The sequence below is a fragment of the Arachis hypogaea genome, chromosome 7 (assembly GCF_003086295.3).
Source record: "Arachis hypogaea cultivar Tifrunner chromosome 7, arahy.Tifrunner.gnm2.J5K5, whole genome shotgun sequence".
Lineage (NCBI taxonomy): Eukaryota > Viridiplantae > Streptophyta > Magnoliopsida > Fabales > Fabaceae > Arachis > Arachis hypogaea.
In genome coordinates, this window is record NC_092042.1 from 17,519,909 (window position 1) to 17,526,103 (window position 6,195).

General features: G+C 38.5%; 1 non-coding gene across 1 annotated transcript; it reads right to left on the bottom strand.

The window, feature by feature from the left end:
- Window positions 1-5,736: 5,736 nt before the first annotated feature.
- Window positions 5,737-5,844, bottom strand: LOC112704272 (small nucleolar RNA R71). The gene has a single exon (XR_003154906.1). It is a non-coding gene; the product is annotated as a small nucleolar RNA R71 (small nucleolar RNA).
- Between the last annotated feature and the right edge of the window lie 351 nt (window positions 5,845-6,195).

A 6,195-nucleotide genomic window follows, 5' to 3' on the forward strand; every position in this document is an offset into this window, starting at 1 on the left:
AGAACACCCTTACAAGTATCTAGGTAATAATTATATACATATAACATACTAGGTCCTAACCTATTCAAGAAGTCCCTAAGCTGGCACCTAGGCTAGCCTAGACCCTTTACTCACCTAATCCCTCTAAACTATAAAGTAAGGAAAAAATGTCTAGATATTCAAAACTCAAGTCAGGTGAAACATCATTGAAAGGTGGAACATCATCTACTATTCCTCTGCACGATCATACATTGCCATATGACGTCTCCCTGGTACTCCATCGAGTAGCCACATAACATGGGTCTCATACAAAAGATTTAGGTTAAAGTTCACATACAAACGGGGTGTAGACGTTGGCTGGTCTCATAGTATTTACATATAAACAGAGAGCGAGATTTACCCTAGACTCAGAAGACTACCTAGAGCGGACGATCATTAGTAGATTATGGAAGGGTACTCCTGCTTCCATCTGAAGGGGGAAAGGAGAGAGAAGGGATAAGAACTGGAAAATTTTTAGTAGAGTTGGGCTAATTAGTCATATTAATTGGCTTCGTCGTACTTGTCAGACAGTATTTTAATTTACAAATGATAGAGAAAAGCAAAGAAAGCAGATAAATAGAAAAGCAGAGAAAATAGAAAGGTAGAAAACAAATAGAGAAATATAAGAATAAAGCATAACACAGAGAATATGCAACAAGAATAATGCACACACAAGATGATGCATGTCTATCCATAGTGTAGGTAATGAGCTCATTTGTCAGTTACATACCCGCTCCTGCGTTATCCAGCAACCTCTGTCTGGATAAGGCTTTCCTGTTGACAATACCCACTGCAAGCAACCTTTGTCTTGTAGGGCGACGCTTGTTAGCCTATATATGCCCAACACACTCACTGAAAGCAACCTTTATCTTATAGGAGTACAACACACTCACTGCAAGCAACCTTCATCTTACAGGAGTACAACACACTCACTGTAAGCAACCTTTGTCTTATAGGAGTACACTTTAATTGTGTGTTTCTCGATATCTCTGTAAGCAACCTTTGTCTTACAGCACATCATTATAGTTAGGTATCCCAGGAAAGCATTCTCAGTGGTCGCACCACTATCTATCTGACTGCCTTCTCAAAGTAGATGAATATATAATAAATGTTTGAAAGATCATTACCGTTGGCTTACAATTTCTTCTCGGTAAAAGAGAAATAACTTCGTTGCAAGTATAGTTCCAAACCGACTAATAACACTCAATCAAAGTTTAATTTTTGGTTGTCACAAGTCCAACCCAATAAAAATAACCGAGAGTATTAGTCTCAGGTCGTTCTCACTAGGAATTACAATCGAGTGCTCAATTATTGGTTATGAATTTCATGGATTGGGTTAATAAAAAGGGCAAGAAATTAAATGGCAAGAAATGTAAAATCAAACAACTAAATATAACAACTAATAAAAGAGGCATTCATGGCAAGGATTGAGAATCTAGGTTTTTATCCTAGTCATTAATTATCATACAATAGTTAACAAGAGCTAATCCTATTTCGTCATCTCCAACATCAGAAGAAGGTATAATGTTATCTTCATATTGAGAGAAAGTCAAATAGGACTAGTTAATCCCAATCCATAAGTAATGTTAATGGATACAAAACTAACTAATCACTCTAGATTGCCAATCTAAATTGGGTATTAATGACTCAAGATTGCCCAATTTCTCTTTTCAAGTCAAGAATGCTCAAAATCTACTCTAAACCTAAGCCAAGCATTTTGTCAAACACTTGGAAGGCTGATGAGCGGATAATTTGTACGCTTTTTGGCAGTGTTTTTAGTATGTTTTTAGCTTGATCTAGTTAGTTTTTAGTATATTTTTATTAGTTTTTAGTTAAAATTCACTTTTCTGGACTTTACTATGATTTGGTGTGTTTTTCTGTGATTTCAGGTATTTTCTGGCTGAAATTGAGGGACCTGAGCAAAAATCTGATTCAGAGATTGAAAAGGACTGCAGATGCTGTTGGATTCTGACCTCCATGCACTCGAAGTGAATTTTCTGGAGCTACAGAAGCTCCATTGGCGCGCTCTCAACGGCGTTGGAAAGTAGACATCCTGAGCTTTCCAGCAATATATGATAGTCCATACTTTGCCCAAGATTTGATGGCCCAAACTGGCGTTCAAAGTCACCCTCAGGAATTCCAGCGTTAAACGCCGGAACTGGCACCAAAATGGGAGTTAAACGCCCAAACTGGCATAAAAGCTGGCGTTTAACTCCAAGAAGAGTCTCTACACGAAAATGCTTCATTGCTCAGCCCAAGCACACACCAAGTGGGCCCGGAAGTGGATTTTTATGTCATTTACTCATTTCTGTAAAGCTTAGGCTACTAGTTTTCTATAAGTAGGACCTTTTACTATTGTATTTTCATCTTCAGACATCTAGTTCTTAGATCAGATCTTGGTTCTTCTGGTTCCCTCTCTGGGGCCGAAACCAATGATCACTTTTGTTCTTATGTATTTTCAACGGTGGAGTTTCTACACACCATAGATTAAGGTGTGGAGCTCTGCTGTACCTCGAGTATTAATGCAATTACTATTGTTCTTCTATTCAATTCCGCTTGTTCTTTGTCTAAGATATCACTTGTTCTTCAACTTGATGAATGTGATGATCCGTGACACTCATCATCATTCTCACCTATGAACGTGTGACTGACAACCACCTCCGTTCTACCTTCGATTGAGTGAATATCTCTTGGATTCCTGATTGCATGATGCATGGTTGATCGCCTGACAACCGAGTGCTCGCCTGACAAACGAGCCAACCATTTCGTGAGATCAGAGTCTTCGTGGTATAGGCTAGAACTGATGGCGGCATTCAAGAGAATCCGGAAGGTCTAACCTTGTCTGTGGTATTCTGAGTAGGATTCAATGATTGAATGACTGTGACGTGCTTCAAACTCCTAGCAGGCGGGGCGTTAGTGACAGACGCAAAAGAATCGCTGGATTCTATTCCGGCCTGACCGAGAACCGACAGATGATTAGCCATGCTGTGACAGAGCATAGGAACGTTTTCACTGAGAGGATGGGAGGTAGCCACTGACAACGGTGAAACCCTACATGAGCTTGCCATGGAAAGGAGTAAGAAGGATTGGATGAAGACAGTAGGAAAGCAGAGAGACGGAAGGGAAAGCATCTTCATGCGCTTATCTGAAGTTCCTACCAATGAATTACATAAGTATCTCTATCTTTATCTTTATGTTTATTTCGTTCATCACCATATCTATTTGAGTTTGCCTGACTAAGATTTACAAGATGACCATAGCTTGCTTCATACTAACAATCTCCGTGGGATCGACCCTTACTCGCGTAAGGTTTATTACTTGGACGACCCAGTGCACTTGCTGGTTAGTTGTGCGAAGTTGTGTAATGCCATGGTATTGAGCTACCAAGTTTTTGGGGTTCATGACCGGGGATTATGAGAGTTGTGAAAAGTATTGTTCACAATTTCGCGCACCAAGTACTTGGCGCCGTTGCCGGGGATTGTTCAAGTTTTGAGCAAGCTTTTGGTCCGGTAACATCAGTGCCAAGATCCGGCAACAAGCACCAAGTTTTTGGCGCCGTTGCCGGGGATTGTTCAGTTTGGACAACTGACGGTTCATCTTGTTGCTTAGATTAGGTATTTATTTTTTTCGAAATTCTTGAAGATGAATTCTAGAGTTTCATGATGATTTGTTGAAGTCTGGCTGGCTGAGAAGCCATGTCTAATCTCATTGGACCGAGGTTTCAACTTATCATCACAAGAGCTTGTTGATTTTTATCAATCTTGCTTTTGGAGGAGTGATCTGCTAAGGCTTGGCTGGCCATTGGCCATGTCTAGTGTTTTGGACCGTAGCTTTCTTTGAAAGCTTGGCTGGCTGTGAAGCCATGTCTAATTCCTGGACCGGAGTCTTAGACTAACATTGCACTGATTCCTGGAATTCTCATTAAGAATTTTGATACCTTTTTCCACTTAATTTTCGAAAAACACAAAATAAAATCAAAAAACTCATAAAATTCAAAAAATTTCTTGAGTCTAGTGTCTCATCTTAAGTTTGGTGTCAATTGCATGCATTTATTCATGTGTCTTAAGAATCTTCAAGTAATTCTTGATGATTTTCGTGCTCTGATCTTTGAATTCTATTGACTTGAGTGTTTTGAGTGTCTCATATGCATTCTCATTTTGTTAGTGTCAGCAGTATACAAACTGCTAAGTTTGGTGTCTTGCATGCATTGTTATTTGATTCCTGTTGCATTTTGATTTGTCCCTATTATTAAAAATCCAAAAATATTTCTAATTTGTGTCTTCTCAAGTCCATAATACAGAGAATTGAAGATTCAGAACATACAACAGAGGAATTGCACAGAAAAATCTGGGCGTTCAAAACGCCCAGTGAAGAAGGACAGACTGGCGTTTAAACGCCAGCCAGGGTACCTGGTTGGGCATTTAATGCCCAAAAGGGTATAGTTTTGGGCGTTAAACGCCAGAATGTGCACCATTCTGGGCGTTTAACGCCAGGATGGCTAAAGGGGGAAGATTTTTGTTTTCAAATCAATTTTTTTAAGTTTTCAAAATCTTTTCAAAATCAAATCTTTTTCAAATCAATTTTCCAATCAAATCTTTTTCAAAATCAATTTCTTTTTATTTTCAAAGATACTTGCTACCAATTAATGATTTGGTTCAACATTTCAAGTATGTTGCCTTTTCTGTTGAGAAAGGTTTAATGTTTGAATCATATCTTTTCTTGTTAGTCAAGTTTTTAATTTTCAAATCAAATTTTGTTTAAAAATGTTTTTCAAATCATATCTTCTCAATCACATTTTTTTTAAACCAATCATATCTTCTTAACCACATCTTTTTCAAAATAGTTTTCAATCAAATCTCTTTGATTTCTAATTTCAAATCTTTTTCAAAAATCACTTTATTTCTTTCCCACTTTCATTTTCGAAAATTAAGTAATGTTTTTCAAAAATGTTTTCAAAATTTTTTTTTCACTTAATTTTCGAAAATCACTTCCCTTCTTCTCATATCCTTCTATTTATGGACTGACACTATTCCTTGATGCAAAATTCGAACTCCATCTTCTTTGATAAGTTCGAATTTTCCACTTCTGTCTTCTACCTTTCTTTTCCTCTGACACTTCAAGGAATCTCTATACTGTGACATAGAGGATTCCACATTTTCTTGTTCTCTTCTCTTTCTTATGAGCAGGAGCAAGGACAAAGGCATTCTTGTTGAGGCTGATCCTGAACCTGAAAGGACCTTGAAGAGAAAGCTAAGAGAAGCCAAAGCACAACTCTCTTTAGAGGACTTGACCAAATTCTTCAAAGAAGAAGAACACATGGCAGCCGAAAACAACAATGCCAACAATGCAAGGAAGGTGCTGGGTGACTTTACTGCACCTACTCCCGACTTCTATGGGAGAAGCATCTCTATCCCTGCCATTGGAGCAAACAACTTTGAGCTTAAGCCTCAATTAGTTTCTCTAATGCAACAGAATTGCAAGTTCCATGGACTTCCATTGGAAGATCCTCATCAGTTTTTAGCTGAGTTCTTGCAAATCTGTGACACTGTCAAGACTAATGGGGTTGACCCTGAGGTCTACAGACTTATGCTATTCCCTTTTGCTGTAAGAGACAGAGCTAGAACATGGTTGGACTCTCAACCTAAAGAAAGCCTGGACTCTTGGGAAAAGCTAGTCAATGCCTTCTTGGCAAAGTTCTTTCCACCTCAAAAATTGAGTAAGCTTAGAGTGGAAGTCCAAACCTTCAGACAGAAGGAAGGAGAATCCCTCTATGAAGCTTGGGAAAGATACAAACAATTAATCAGAAAGTGTCCTTCTGACATGCTTTCTGAATAGAGCATCATAGGTATTTTCTATGATGGTCTTTCTGAACTGTCCAAGATGTCCTTGGATAGCTCTGCTGGAGGATCTCTTCATTTGAAGAAGACGCCTGCAGAAGCTCAAGAACTGATTGAAATGGTTGCAAACAACCAATTCATGTACACTTCTGAAAGAAATCCTGGGAACAATGGGACTAGTCAGAAGAAAGGAGTTCTTGAGATTGACACTCTGAATGCCATATTGGCTCAGAACAAAATATTGACTCAACAAGTCAATATGATTTCTCAAAGTCTGTCTAGAATGCAAAATGCACCAAGCAGTACTAAGGAAGCTTCATCTGAGGAAGAAGCATATGAT